The sequence below is a fragment of the Melospiza melodia genome, chromosome 3 (genome assembly GCF_035770615.1).
Source record: "Melospiza melodia melodia isolate bMelMel2 chromosome 3, bMelMel2.pri, whole genome shotgun sequence".
Classification (NCBI taxonomy): Eukaryota; Metazoa; Chordata; class Aves; order Passeriformes; family Passerellidae; genus Melospiza; species Melospiza melodia.
In genome coordinates this window covers 33,255,446-33,271,851 of record NC_086196.1, presented here as the reverse complement: position 1 = coordinate 33,271,851, position 16,406 = coordinate 33,255,446, and the positions used below count along the sequence as shown (strand labels likewise).

The 16,406-nt window shown below is 39.0% G+C and overlaps 1 long non-coding RNA gene across 1 annotated transcript in view; it reads left to right on the top strand.

The window, feature by feature from the left end:
* Positions 1-16,121, top strand: part of LOC134416699 (uncharacterized) — a 32,677-nt gene extending 16,556 nt beyond the window's left edge. The window contains exon 3 of the long non-coding RNA XR_010027333.1: positions 15,659-16,121. This is a non-coding gene — a long non-coding RNA (uncharacterized LOC134416699). The remainder of the gene's footprint in view (positions 1-15,658) is intronic.
* The last annotated feature ends 285 nt before the right edge of the window (positions 16,122-16,406 follow it).

The window sequence follows — 16,406 nt, the reverse complement described above, 5'->3', positions numbered from 1 at the left end:
GTACTTTTTTGTTGTGCTTAACTTCATGCAAGGCATTTTCTTCAAGAGCCTTGGACTTTGGCACAGTCTAAAGTAGTTGGAAACAGATCTCCTTCCAGGAACACAAGAGAAAATCCAGTTGGTTTAAGTGGAGATCACTGGTGGTACGCTTCATGTTGTTGATGTCCAGTGATATTTAGTGATGTTCAGAGTAAAGAGAAGTACTAGATACCTACTGCATGTAGTAGGAAAAAGAATTAGGAAGAGCAAATGTGTAAAATTTAAATGCACTGAAGTTGAAACCCATGTATTTTTATATGTAAAGGATATTTGTCCTTGGAACAAATTCCCTGAGGAAATAAAACCTGCACCATGTCTTTGCGTCTTTCTAAACAAGTCTCAATGCTGTAGTGAAAAGCATTATTTTGCTCATGAATTACATCTATATGTAATTACATAATTAGGATATGTATATTCTTTTGGGGTCATCATCCGTCATTTTCCCTTCTAGATTTAAAATCTATAAATCTTGCACATTTGTGATAACGTGGATGATAATAACAAAAATAATTTGATGTTTTAGTGAATGGTTAGATTCCTGTGAGAACAAAATATTTAATACTACTGAGGGGTTTGGTTTTGTTTCATTTTATTTAAGGCACCCTTTTATCTCATTAAACTTGTTTAGTAAAAGAAAAAGGGTGCCTTTTTAATGCTTTTATGTTAGTTACTCAACTAGCATTTCTCCACAACTTTCTGAGTAGGCTGGGCATAATTTAGGTTGAAATGATAATGAATTACTTGGTGTAGAATATACCAAGCAGACTCTTTCTATAGAGGAGGGAAGGTTTTACATATGGATTTGTACCACAAGGATTTTGGACATGCAGTGCAAGCACAGTGAAGTATTGGTGGGAGTTGCAATGTAAAGTGAAGTTCTGGGCCCCCAGAGCTCTGAACAATCAAAGACTATTCTAAAGAAGATTTCCATGTCAGATCTGAAGATCAGTCACCAACACAATGCTTCTCAGGGGATAAAGCACACATAAAATAGGTATGAAATGGAGTGTTCTTCTCCTTTTACAAGAATACTGGGAGCCTTGTTTCAGGGTATGTGAGAATTTAGTTGTAAGCTTTGATCAGGATCCACTCCATGCCTTAACAACAACCCTGTTAACCAGCATTATTGCTGCTCTTTCTGTTATAGTGAACAATTACAGCAGGTCTGGAAAGAAAAGTAAGGGAAAACAAACAATCAAGTTTATCAGTCTGTTTTATTTTATCTATTTCAGTATAATTGCTACTACAATGTACATACTCTGAGCAGTATATAAAATATTTTAATGACCAGGACAGGGAGTTACTAGCTAAAGGACAATTAAGTGGTTACCTGCTAAGTTGCCTGTTACACATTTACATCTGGAGGGAAATTGTACTCTAAAAGCAAGCCTGCAAAGGGCTCCTTGGCAGCACAGGGTGGTGCTCTGTCTAATCTCAAGCATCCTCAGGCCAAAGCATAAAAAGCAACTTTGGCCTTGTAATTCTTTCCACGGCAGTGCCCGCCTGCCTGAGGGCCTGGAGGAATGCGCAGCAGGTGGCACAATGAGCAGGGACCATGATGTGTGGTAGGTGTCAGGGCTTTCCAGGGCTCAGATGCTATACCCTGGCTGCAGGGCAGCAGGATTGGTGGTGTCCCCTCCTGGAGTGAGGTACCTGGAAAAGGTATCTTCTTTCTTTTTCTGACAACCAAGGATTAGTTGTTTAATCCTTTCTGAAGATTTCATAGGAGGAGTTGATGGTACTCCTTATATTTCAGGAATTCCCCAATCTGGAAATATATGGGAAAGTGCAAGAAACAGGATATTTGCCCTCAGAGCTGTGCTTGTGTAGCTGTGCCTCTTTTTTACATCTATCACTGCTCAGGTGCCCCCAAAGGCTTTGCACAGTCACGTTCAGAGGCTGCATGCAGCAGAATCTGCTGCAGGCTTGACAAAACGCACATGCAGAGATCCACAATGTCTGACGTTTAGCATGCCAGAAGCTTCTCAGATATTTCAGAATGTGCATTAATCTTTGTGCAGTGCGATAGTTTGAGGCTGAAATCAAAGTGCAACAGAGTGAAGTGACAGTCCTGATGGAACATTTACGCTGAGTGGACAGCTGTGAAGAGGAAGAGAAGAGGACAAGTACCTAGAAGTTGATGCCAAAGTATCTCTGTGAAACTTCCCTATCTTGCTCCATAATCTAGTACATGCTGTAAAAATTATATGTGGAATAAAGTGGAATATCTAAAGAGGCATTTCAATAAGTACAGTCTTAGAGCTGATAACTATCATGCATGTCATTCCTTCTTTATCTTGTCTGAAGTCACCTAATGGCTTCAGTGCTTCCCACTCTGGGTTGAGTATTTTCTTTTTCGTCCTCAAGAAGATGTTACAACAGCCCATCTAGAGGCCAGGAGAGAAAAATAAATATTTTAATATACTCACCTAAATAAAGGAAAAGTTTGAGTACAATCAGACATGTTGGCAGACCATCTGAGATAAGAAAGGAAACCTTGGTTTCCAGTATTACTACTAGTGATGGCTTCATTTGAAAGCCTGGAGTTGTGTTAAGAGGAGGGAATTCATATTCCAGGGCAAACAGTAGCCTTGTGTGTGCAATAGGCAGATAAAGGATAGAACTAAAGTTGCATAAATATTGTAACCACTACTAATCTCTTTGGTGGTCATAGTTTTGCTGGGCTTGAATATTTAACGCTATTAAAGAACAGCCTACCAGAGCAAATCTCATTTGAGAACTCAGTGAGGCTGTGACTAATTTGCAAATCCCATCGAGTGTCATGAATAAGAAAAATAGCAACCTGCTCAGTCCTGTAAAAAAGGTTCCTGGGCATATCCAACAGCAGATTTTTGGCTGTTTAGAAATTTTTAAATAAAACATCCAAATAGGATTGGGCAAAAAACTGAGAAGATTTAAAAATCTCTCTGACAGGTTCTTCATGACTGTAGCTCTGAAGTGGACCCATGACATCACCTATGAATTTCTCACATCTATGCATAGACCTGAAAGCTGGGCATGTTTAGATCTGAGTTTTTCACTGAATAAAAATGGTAAGTTTGAAGCTTCCGTACCCATTCCAAATAAAATTGGGAGATTTTTTGAATGCATTAATTCTGTTTAGTAAATATTTAACCAGGCTTTCTAGTTCTGGGCATTGAAAAAATCAGGGTTCAAACAAAATCACAAAGTTCCTTTAGAAACCCTAACAAGTAATGAGATCCATTACCTGTTTGTTTTTGAGGGTTTTTTTTCCCCAGCAATTAGTATCTATTTAGTTTACACCAGAAAATTCATGGTGAAGAAAGAGAAGCTGAAAACTCACAGTGTTTATTAAAAAAAAAATTAAAATAATCCTTTCAAATGTGCACGATATTAAGGCTTAGGTTCCTGGAAGAACTGTTTGAATACAATACAAATAGGAAAGCAGAACTATTTTTTGTGTCCTAAAGGTTAACTCTTTTTCAAGGGAAAACAAAAGGATGCTATGAAAGCAGGTAGGGCTGGTATTGCTGTGCTGGGGGAATGGAATTGGTATTGCTGTGCTGATGCCAGTGATGGAAGAAATGCCCCTGGATCAGACAAGAAGGTAGGCATAGCTTTTCTCTCTTTCCTGTACTCTGAGGCAGCCAAATTCTCTGTTTTCACAGGCAGGGGATTGCACAGAACTGCCTGTCTTGACTTCCTTAACCAAGTGTCATCTCAGGCTAGGAATCCATACCATAGAAAGTTCCTTGAGTGCTTCCCTGCTTATACTGGGGCTTTGCAGTATCCCAAATCAGCCAAAACCTGCAAGGTACAGGCTGGCCTTGAGTGTTGTACTCCAAATAGCACACAACAGTTCTTTCAGAAGGGACATCCTCCCTTCTCTAACTCTGTGTCATTCCTTCTGCTATTAATGGGAGCTGCTAAAGAGGGAGGATAAATCTCAGAAAACAGTGACCACAGCGTGACGCATGTCCTTACTTAAGCAGTTAGGCAAATGCACTCTGCTTTTTCTCTCTTCAAGGGCCACAGGACAGCTGAGGGACATTATTATTTCCCAGGGCAATCAGAAGTGAATCCAAAGGTCCAACAAATATTTTCTTTTCACTCTTTACTTGTTTCATTCCAGTGAATTTTTAGTTCAATGTCTCTAAAATACAGAAAGGAAAAGTACTCCTGCTATTCTTGCTATTACAAATTGCCAGTGATGTGAAGTTGAAGTGTAAGCCATACTGGGAGTCACAAGCATCATGAATTCTCACCTGTCATAAAAGAACACAGTGCTTTTTAAGTTTCAGGGAACAGATGAGAAATTTTAAAAACTTTATGTTTTTTTATCCCACAGGGAGATATTCAGGGGAATGGAAACTCTCAATTTGAACAGCAGTTAAGTACAATATTTTGGGGATCTCTTGGGTCCAAAATTTGATTTCCTAGTCAAAATTAGAGAGCAAGTGAAGGATATGGTGAAAAGAGAGAGGATATGATGAATAGAAACCCCAGAATAGCAAAAAGCAACCGAATCAGAGACAGAGAAAGTAGTTGCCTAAAGAGTCAGCAAAAGTTAGTGTTTACTTTGACAAAAATAAAAATTATTCCTCCTGTAATTGCCTCTTTTATGCATCTTAAGCATCCAAAACTGGAATGACAAGTCACTTTTGATTGTCTTTTCCTTTACATAATGTTATGAATAGAGTTTCAGAGAATCTTGAATTCATGACAAGAACATTAATGAAAACTTTACAAGTTTCATGGTACAAGAACCATGTTTCCTGCCCTACTTTATGTGGCAGGTGTTTAATTTTTGAATTAAAAATTTATTGCAGCTTGATAGTCTACAGTATGGATTTTTTTCCAATATTAAATCCAAATATTTCCTATCAAAAAAAAAAAAAAAAAAAAGCAAAGTGAGCCTTATCAGACACCAGGATGGTCATAATTATGATTGTCAGGATCCTCAAAATTAATTACAATTTCAAGCTGTGACAGAGCCTAAAATAGCAAGAGCTGCTGGCGATCCAAAAATCACTCACAGCATGTCCAAGCTAGTATTTGGCAGAGAGCATATGCAACTTAAAAAAAGAACATAACCCTTTAGGCCCATGCAAGCAATTAAGCTTTTTGTGGAAATGTCAGGCCATAAGTATGAAAAGACCTTTCAATTGTTTATGTACAACTTTCCTCTAATTAGTGAGAACTGATTTTAATTTTTGCCCCTTCATTTTTCAAATAAGACCAGATGGGCTTAAGTTTGGAGGGCAGCTGTTCTGTTCAAAACAAAATAAAGAAAAAAAGGGAGATGGTTCTTGCCAAGTCAGACTCCATGATTCTTACAGTGAGGGGGTACAAGTAAATGCCAATCAGCTTAGCAGCATTGAGAGATACGTAAGGAACTTAGCCTGAGAGCCCTGCTGACGACGTAAAACAAGAAGACATTTCCAGAAGTGTCTGTCAAACAAAGTATAAAAATAATCAGAGGCTGTTGGCACAAGTTACTGTGACTCTAGCTGATGTTCAAGTGGATGAAATTTAACAGCACTTTGATAACTTTAATTTCATTCTTGCAGTGCTTCTTGCTAATGTTCTAAATGCAGTGATCAGTGAGGTAAAAATAAACGTTATGACCATGTTTTATCAGAGCCACCATAAAAACTAATGGGACTGATTCTTCTTTCATTGTAAAAGCTGTTAATCCCTGCTGTCCTATTAACCTGTGCTTTCTCTGTCACTGTCCACAGCTCTGTCATATGGAAGACAGTGACTTAGTACTCCTCTGTCTCCATCCAGTTTTCCTGCACCTCTGAGCCTAAAACAACACACTTTAAGTCTTGAGAGTGATGACCCTAACACTGAATAACTACAAAATAGGTCAGTAGAATGCAGAGCAAATGTCACCTACTGAGTAGGCAAAACCACACATGTTGCTCCTGGAATCTTGCCTTGGCTTGAATTCTCTAGAAGAATGCTAATCCAGTCTCCTGACTTTCTAGGCTTCAATATGTAAATTGAGATCAGTATTTATCCAAGCATTGGAGAATGAGGAGCTTGCACTAAATGGTAGTTGTTTAAAATCCTTAGGTAAGAGACTAATTCTATAAATGCTATGATATTGAGAATCCATTTATAAGAGGAAATACGTAACGCAATGTCTGTCAAAAATCTTTATGCAGTTCTGCTAAAAAAGAGCCAAAATGTAGGATCTCATTTACATTTTTTGGTGATTTATCATCAAATGTTATTGTGTTATTTGGAGTTCTTTCTAGAATTTAGATGAGTTAATTTGTTCGTTTTCCCTTACATCTGTGGCAGGTCTTATCTGTTTGAGTTAAAAGCTTTTTGCAGCAAGGACTATTGCAATGTGCCTGTGGTACCTAATGAGTTAATCATATTTTGGCCTTGTTGGCTCTGCCTTAACACATAGTGCTAAAAATTAATCAATTTAGTGCTTAGATTTACAACTGCAGTTTGATGGAAAGTTAGAGTCCAGGAGACAACTGATATCCTCTTGCACTGGCAGAGCCTGCAGAAAAGTGTTCCTCTCAGTAGGTCAAAGCAAGGAAAAAAATAGTGAGGGAATGTGTGTGGTGGCAGTGCTCCTGCAATACAAAGCTGAGACAGAAGCATACATCTCCACGAAACACGTAATAAATGAGCACTAAGAATATCAAATAGATCCCCTTTGTTCCATGTGTTGATAGCAGTCATTTGAACACAGCCTCTAAGTGTTACCTTTTTCTTCAACTCCCACTGAATTTTGTTCCTTGTTCTGATTTCTTTCTCTCACCTGGTGTACCTTTATTTTTTATATATGAGAAAGCTGAGTAATAAAAGCAATCCAGGACACATACATCAATATTTTGCTGATGACACAAAAGGAGGGAAACACTGAGTTTTTGTTCATATCACTACTAAAACTGCAAAAAGATGGGATCATCAGGATTCTCCCTATAACTTGGCAGCTGGGGATGGATTATACTTCAAGGCATCTTATGAGACTGGAGTGCCAGGATGATGAACCCTTTAGTCCTGTGACAACTAAACACAACAATATTCAGCACTCACATTGGCACAGAGGATGACTTGATCTCAGAGGTTATTAATTTGCCCTAAAAATCCAAGGAAATACGAGTTCATAACAGTGATAAGAAGTTGAAAGAGTAAACTGGTTGTTGTCTTGAATGAAAGAATTGATGGCAGGGCTGTGTTTGAAATACCACAGCCAGTGCAATATCATAGAGTAAAAGCATGACTTCTTCTTGTGGCAGCTATGGCTGTGAGTGCTGTCTGGAGAGTCTCTTCATTCATGCTTACATTTGAAGTATAGCAGGCAGTAGCACAAGCTGGGATCCGTTCTGCCAACTTCATCGCCAGGAGTTTGGATCTGTTCTGGAAAACATGTCTCAAAATTCTTGGGGAGGTGTTAAAGCACTGGCTGTGGAGCATCTTCACTCTTTCTGGTAAGGGTCAAATCTAGGGATGAAAGAGAGTATTTAGTCTGCCTTCCTTCTTGGCTTGTCTGCAGAGCCTTCAAAAGAAGGGTGCACAAACAAAAGTCCATTTCACATGTATTGGTGAGAAACAACTGGATGGCAATGACTTCCACTCCTTCACACCAGTCCAGCCTGAGTCTGACACAGCAAGCCCAAAACAGAAACCTCTGTATCTCATTACCAAAACTCTGAACCATCCAACTCATTTGACTTCTCATTGTATAGACTATAAGTAACTTGATTCCAGACATTGCCAGGTGGTGCAACAGAGCGAAGACCACCACAGAGGAGTGTGTGCTTGAATCAAGGCCTGTATGTGAAAGTTTGCTTTCAATTTGTATGTCTCGTGGGTTATGTTGGAGGTCACCTGCCAGAGGTGGTATTTTGCTGTCTTTTCAATGGATGTTGGCTGTTTTTTGACTACGGAACTGTGTTTCCCTTAGGCTTCAGAGGGAAAATATGGTACACCATCCCCAGGATTAGGAAAGCCAGAGGGCTAAGCAATAGCATACAAATGCCAAGGAGTTGACTTTGATGTCGTGGTTAAGGCTCCACAGGAATTCCAAGGCCAAATCCCATGGATCCTGCTGCTGGCACGCAGAGGAAGCTTTCCCTCTGGCTTCCTCGCTGCTCTCAACCTCTTTTGCAGAAGCAGCACGGGCAGCAAGGTTGTGGGGCTGCCCTTGGCTCCTGGCCAGCACCTGCATACTGAGCCCTGGGCAGGAGGTGACCAACTGCAAAAGGCTGGCTAAAGCTGCTCCCAGGAGAGCTAACATATTCCTCACCGTGAGCTCTCACTCCCAGGAGAGCAGTGGTGTCACTGCTTAGTGCATTTGTTCATCATCTTCTCACTAGCAGCCTCCACATTCAGCATGTCCTGTGCTCCTGCTATGGCAGCTGCACCAGTTGATCTACTTTGCCTTGCTCATTACCTTGTCTGTAGTTATGTCTAAGGCAATGGATGCTGGTGGGTGGGATAGCTCCCAAAGCCATCTTTCCTATTTACAAGACCTGCAATCTTTCCAAGGCACTTTTCTTTGCAATTTCTTTCATAGCAAGCTTACATCAAATTTGCTGTCAGGGGTTTCGATATTCTGTGCTCTCAGCATGCAACAGAATGTCTTAGGAGACTGCTTTCTTTGTTGGAATCAAGAAGAATTACATTTTATTTTGTATTATACTCATGCAGCAATGGAAACAAATGTTGTGGTAGTGGTTTATATCATTTACATGAAAAACACATCGTTCCTATGGAAGCTACCTAGATGCCCAATAAAGACAGAGGGATTCAGGTACCCAGTTGGTAATGGCTAAATTATAGCAATGGTCAACAGTGTGTCTGCCCTCTGTACCAGTAGTAATGTACCTAGAGCACATGACTAAGATTAGAAGATGAGAAAAAATCATACAGACAATTAATACAAGTATTGCAGTATTAGCAGAGCAAGTCTTGCTTAGGAAGGCTTCTAACAATTACGAACAATTCTTTAGAAAAGAACCACAGTTTACATGTGCAGTCAGTTGCTTTCTAATTGCTACAGCAGGCTACCACTGGGAAGAACAAAGGAAATATTTAGCACATCGTAAATTCTTCTGCAACCCTGCCGAGTGGCTGGAGTTCAGATTACAAGTTTATAACCAACATTTGAGAGCAATTTCTCCTCCACTTTGAGAAAGTGGGTGGGGAAGCTGTTCGACACTTTCTTCAAATGCCTGAAGTAATGTGTGCCTGAAAGAAATGCGGGTTCAAAATTCTCTTCCACTTGTCTTTTGATTCAGGCTTGTAATGTACTGTTATATATTTAAATGCTAAAAAAAAAACCCCTTTGCTAAAAACCAGATGAATTTGCCATTGTTGTTCCTGTTGCTATAACTATTGTCTTCCAACTTTAGTGCTATTGTGGGTGATTTGCTGGAATATTGCTGATCAGTATTTGCTCCCTTCAACGCTTGGAGTCTTGCGAATAGTGCAGGGGGATGTGTGCTGGTAACTGGAGAGGAGGTATTAGTCTCCTCGAGTCGGTGCTTAATCATGTCCATGTCTTGTGAACGAGGTGTTGAGGCTCTGACAATTGTAAAGATTTCATGATTTAGCAGAAAATAAGCTGGTGCCCCGGCCAAGACAACACCCCCCTTAATTTGAATGGTAGGTGAATTCAGATGTTGCATATGTTTCTCCTGGCTTCGCAGGGATAGAATATTCTCCATTTAATATTAGTAATGAGAAATATTACTGTCTACTCCGCAGCTGCCAGTAACGTACAAGAGGTGTAAGCAAGGGAATCTGGTGTGTTACTCAGTTTGGAGCAGTTTCAGTGTTAACCCACTTCAGTTCAGTTTTCTGAACTTCTCTTTAAATAAAAAATTGTCTTAGAATTTATGTTAGATGTTTGTCTACATCATCTACATGATATGCTAGCTTTTTTTTTTTTTTTTTTGGTAGGGTTTGTCAATAATGCAGTATGTCAGCCAGCATTACAACCCATGTGTATTTGCTTCCTGCCTCCCCAGTTGATTTAAAAATGCAGCACACTTGGAGCTGAAAAATTCAGACTCCCACATGTCTGTAGTCAAATTAGAAAAGAAAATTTTAAAAATGAGGGATTAAGTGCAGCTCTCGAAAACGACTTTTTAGTGTACAGGTAGTATATTTACATGTAATGTAATTTTATATTGCTGGCCTGACAGTTAACATTCCTATATTCTATCTTAACAATTTCATGGTGATGCATCAGAGACACTGTCAGGATGTCATTGAAAGCAGAAAATGGCAAAAAAACATAGCAAAAAAAAAAAAAAAAAAAAAAACAAAGCAAAAAAACCCTCCATTGGAAGTCCTCCACCAATGTCTAAGTAGGTAACTCTGAAATTATACTGTATTTATGAAGCCCACTCTCAGTCACAACTTTCTGGGGATGTATTCCTGTGTGAATGAGAGCAGCTGACAGTCTAATCACACTCAACTCTATAGAAGATACAGAAAAAGATATAAAAGCCACTGGTTTAGTATGGTCTGGCACTATTACTGTTACTCCATGACAATTAAGTAAAATTAGGTAAACTTTTAAAAATAGTTTAGTGGCAGGAGATACAGCAAAGTTAGTGTCATTAAAGGAAAAATCCCAGTGCTTGGCCATTGTGGGGAGACTTAAAAGCTTGAAGCAGCAATAGATGGAATGGCTGAGGTGCTCTGTGGAAGTCTGTTTCTATTTATGTCTTTCTATCATCAGCTTTGCACTCTCCACCCCCACACACATTACTTCTCTTCCACTGAATAAATAGAATATTTCACCCATGAATAACAATCTTCTTTCACTAACCTAAAAGTGCCACACAATGCCTTCACACCTGCAGCATTTACAAACTGCAGGTCCTTTGGTCATGAAAGGAACTTAATAAGCACTTCACAGCTGAGATGGCTGCAGGTTAGAAGCAAAATGTTTGGTGAAACCTGAATTTTATCACTGCAAACCATGTAATTTTGCCAGCCTTTGCTCCTACAGCCCATGGTCACAGCAAAACTATTTCCGTGACAGTAAAGCTATCTAGAGGGCATATTGTAAATGCATTTACTTTTATAGTTTGTTGCCAGTTTGGTAATCCCTGTTTAAAAGAAATTGCGGAAGTGATTTTAAAGGTTAAAGAAATATGCAGACTACAGGACTGGACATGGAGGGGCTGCCCCCACCTTCTGCTGTTAAATGAAATGACAGATGGGTGAGACCTTATGTCATGAACATAAATGGTACTTCAGCAATTGATGTTATTGCCACTCTTTTTTCCATTCATGCTTCATCAGAACTTTTTTCTCTCCTTTTCTGTCTCTCCTCACTATTTACTTGTTTTGAAGTACTTGAGTCTCCAGTGGGAGACCTAAGCCTGCAAGCACTTGATGTATGGGGAATAATGGGGTTTTACTATGTGTTAACATTATGGTATCTACTTCCCTGAATAAGGCAAGCAAGTTCAGGCTGTGCTGATGACCTGCTTTTGCTGGTCTTGTCTATTCTAGCATTTCTACCTGAATTTAATCAAAAGCAAAGTGTGAGTCTCACGAAAAACAAGATTACATTGGCTCCTTTTATTACTTTCAAGTAGTGACACAGGACAGCAGCAGAGCCACTCAAAGGCTCTTAGATATCTTTGTTTCATTTCCTCAGACGACTCTAAATTTCTTCTTAGTCTATTCCATTTTTTGTAGCTGTGGCCATATTTTGCAGAGTTGTAAGGTGTATGGCTGAGGGGCAGGGAGCCTTAGAGAGGAAAAGATTGGTCTGGATTAAGAGATGTTAAACACTCTTGAGGGCTCTGTGTCTGTGTTGATCATCTCCCATTAGACATAGAAATTGACGCCCAACAGATTAAAATTGAACAGGGAAAATGTGCAAATAGCAAGGGTGGCTCTGCAAGTGTGTGAAGGTATGCAGGGGCGCACAAAATGGAGAATATATAGAATAAGTAACTGATAGAATAGATATCCTTAAGTGTTTGGATTTACATCCACAGCCACACAATATTTAAGTCTGCGTAAAATGTACATTGCTTTGGGAAAATAATTGTGTACTTGGGCTTTCTGGCACACTCTGCTAGCTAACTCTTGTGGGCACCAGCAGCCCTTGAGATTTTCCTCTGAGGAGATGTGGTGCAACGCCAGTATGAGACATAAACCAGTCAATTTATGCAAAGAGATGAAGCACAGCCCCAAGAGTTGCAAAAGTCTTGTGCAGGAAGAGAGTTTATCTCCTCTGGGCTCTAGCAGAGCTTGCAAAGGTACATGTGCTGATGAGAGTCTGGGAAAGCCTTGCAACTGGCTAATGGGTCAAATGTTTTCATGTCACACGGGACTTTTTGAAGCACTGGATCTTAAGTGATCATGTAGCTTTCAGAAGCTTGAAGTCACCACTGTCTGCATGTCAGCTCACTTTTGCTGTTGCCACTGCTCCAAAACAAAGCTCATATTAAATGCTTTGAGTCTTGGCATAACACAGATCCCCCAAACCACATTTATCCCATGACCAGTGATGAGTGTGCAGTTCTATTGTTAGAAGCAAACCACTTCAAAACACCAAAACATATGTTTTACACATATTTTCAACCATTTTCTTTGTGAACAGCAAAATATTTTTTTTAACTTTTTTTTTCCAAAGTTTTTAAGATCTCCACAGCAAGATCTTGGTTAGTTTTTCTCTTAGACATGAGTATCTTTTAGACAAGTAAGTGTGTTTTGACATCAGTTCTTTTTATTGCCAGGCCTAGAAGTTCTGGGTGCAATGTGCTCCCTGAATTAGTTATGATGTCACTAACACCTAAAACCAGGCATTTTTCTGTCCTGATTTAGGTGTTAATGACATCATCATTTGCTACAGTGGAAACAAACACCTAAAATTTAAGCCTGGGTATGTAAATGGAGGAGTAGCTGGTTTTTGAAATACTTTGCTTTAAAATGTAGTATTTAGTCTAGACACAGATTCTGTTAATGATTTGGGATCACAAATGTTCCATGTACAGGAGAATTGCTGCTAACCTTTAAGAGAAAAGAAAAAATATTTGAGGTTATAAAATGTTTTTACATACCTGAAAACAAGAACTGCTTCTCAAATAAATAGGAGCATAGTTAACTGACTCATAGGGCAGAGTAATCTGATCTGCTTTATTAAACTTTATCAGGGAAATATGAATCAAAATCACCTGAAAATCTTTAAAATTTTAACTGTGACCTCTGAAACAAATGGAGTTATGGCAAGAGAAAAAGCATGAAAAAAGTCTAATTGGGTTCTATGCCAAAAAAGTTATGTTTCCAAAATGCTCAGGTAAAGTTTAACCCAATCTCCCACTTGATCTGTGTTACCACAGTAGCTTTGGAAATATCTTATACTAATTTTAAAATGCATCATATTAACAATGATGCAACTTGTCAAATTTGTGCAGAAAAGTAAAGCTATGTGTTTGCATAGTTTTTAATGGATTTATTAACAAAAATACTTCAGTCATTTTGAGTTCATCTGCGTGCTAGGCACAATCCAGTACTGATCCCAATAAAAAGCCCAAAACAACTAGATGATGCCAGTTCAAGGGCAGACCATCTCTGCAGCACTTGTTGCCAAAGGAGCGAGTAGCCCATCAGGATTCTAGAATGGAAAAGCAGCTGGTTTCATCAGGGAAAGCAAAACTGTAGGCCCCAAACACTATTCCTTCTCAGATGACCTAAATAGGATTATGGTGGTTTAAGTGCAAAAATCTGGGCTTTCATTTCATGTGACAGGGCTATTATGTCTACTTTGATCACAGATTTCTAAAAGTGTTTTTAAGGAGATTAAAGGCAATTCCATAATTTACAGTAGAACACACAGTGAGTTGGGTACTGTCCTCACATGGATGCTGCTTTTGCCTATCTCTTGGTTCCTCTGCTGAGTCTGCTAACTTATCCAAGATGAGTTTAATGTAATATACATTCACAAACTTCTCTCAGGATGGAAGCCAGCAACCTGATGTATAAAGAGTCAGGAAGTGGTAAACAGGAGTTAAAATCCTCTGAGATATAGCCAGGAAGTGAACCTTGGTCACGCATCTCTTTGGTCAGAGCTCAGACCACAGTATTACAGTATTAAGGGAGCATAAGAGAGGTTGGAACCCTCCCCCAGCTATTCTAAAGAACTTCAGAAAGTGCTACTATGTTTTATGGTTACTGTTCCTTACTGCCGTGTTTCAGGGGTGACTTTGTGCAATGTATTTTAATGAGCCCCTCAAGGAATTTACCAGAGAGTTCCTGGATGCCAGGCAGGCTGAAGTGTGAAGGTGGAAGTGAGCAGCTTAGCTTTGTTTACTAAAAATGAGACATTTTCTGCTTTTAGACAGAACAGTTTTCAAGTTGCTGAGGCATCTTTTGAGTTGCCAGCTATGATGCCTCAAGGAGTAACTCAGGGAGTTTTCAGTATCCCATCATTGTATGCAGCTCTCTGCATTTTTGCCTAAGTCTCTGTTTAAGTCTCCAATCCATTATGTGGGTAGCACAGATTGAGAAAACACCACTGGTTGAACATAAACCTCTTTTTAGTAGTGCTTATTTTACCTTGGTGCAAAGTGACACCTACTGTCCCTCTACATGTGTATTATTATCTGGAATTTATTTGTGATGGGTTTGTTGTTTTGTCTAACAGTAGAGCCTAAAATTGTGCAGAAGCATCTTGAAAATAAAAAATAAAGACAAGACCATCTCAAAAACATCTGTGTACATTAGCCATTAGTATTACTATTGTTCTTGGATATCCTCACAGCAACTGCATGCCTTAAAGGTTCTGGAAATTGATTGATTGTTCCCAAACTACTACATAGTTTTAGTTGATTAACCACATATATTTTTTTGCCAATATGTCTGGCTACCTTTTAGAAGTTACTGCTTTGCTGGCCATATTACAGAAACAGATTTTTTAGGAATTGGAATCAGATTTGGCAGTAAAGGGTTCAGTTGCAAATTCATAGGTGATCTTAAAATTTCATTTGACATAAAAGAAAGCTCTTTGCAATGGAAAAATAAGAGCCTGGATTCTATTTAAAATGACATCTCCACTTGCAATTTTTTTTTTTTTTGTAAGCTTTAGCATAATCTCTCTCAGGGACAGTGCTTACTGAAATTTTTGGTATTTTTCTTGATCATTTGAGATCATCTTCCTAGGAACAATGTAACATCCTGTCTTTTGAAAAGCAGAAAAAAAATCTGTTCAAAACGGCTTCTTAATAAAAGGTCTTTTGTCCTTTTTTTCGGCTTTTTCAGTTTTTAACAAGTTGTTTGTGTATCTCAATGGTTTGAAAAGACAGATGTATTTTATGTAATCTTCCATGTAAGCTTTTTTCATTTTACTTATAAACTACTTTACCATATTTTAAGATGCAGTTATGCTTTCATGGAAAAGTCACAAAAAAAAATGTGAGCAGTCTTTTGTTGCCCACCATGAACTTCCAGATAAAGTGTGTATAAATTGCAGTAAGTAATAAAATCCCAACTTATAAATAAGCCACAATTTTATTGTAGAAATAGCAATTAAAACTGTGTTGTTCTGTTTTATTTTTACTCTAGGACTGTAATATATGAGTTTCATTTGGGTAACAGTTAAATAGTTAACAGCACACTCTCTGTTTTGCTCCAGGGGCAGCTCTGTGTATGAAGCTGGAGACCTCAGACTGCCCGGAGATACGATGATGATGAACGGCCTCCTCGTAGGGAAGGGCTTCCAGAGCCTACCAGGAATGGCTGCAGCCCAGGCACTGCAAACTTGCAAGGAACAATGAAAGACAGAGATGCCAAAACTGTCAACCTGGTAACAGATTAAAAAATTTAGGCCAGATGCCAGGCCGTAGATCATGGATTTCTTCTTCCTGAAGCAGAGCTTGACCAAAATGGTGCCCCATGTTTTCATCTTTGTAAGCCTTTCCTCTGTTTACCATCAGATATGTTTTTAACTCTTATGGTTCTGACATAGTTGGGGCACAGAGCCTTAACTGCATTTTGAGCCTTAGTCTGAAAGCAAACAAAAGACAAAGCCATTGGTTTGGTGGTTTGAACAGATGTGAAAATGTGTGCCTTGTCTGTTGATTTGGAGCACCAATAAATTTGACAGCTGTTTGACCTGTGGCAGAGATGCCAAATGTGACTTGAAAATCACCAGTGTTACTTGGCATTTCTTCTCTGAAACAAGCTTTTCATACCAGAGAAGGATCTGTGCTGTTTCAACTTGAAATGGAAGCAGTATCCATAAATATCCTAAGTATATGCTTAAAAAACTCCATGTATACCTACTCCTGGTTGGGAAAAATCAAAGTCTGGTGTCTGTAAAGCTCCCAAAGCAAAACACAGAGCAAACCAAGGAATACAAAGTTGTTGTTTGTATTCTCCCT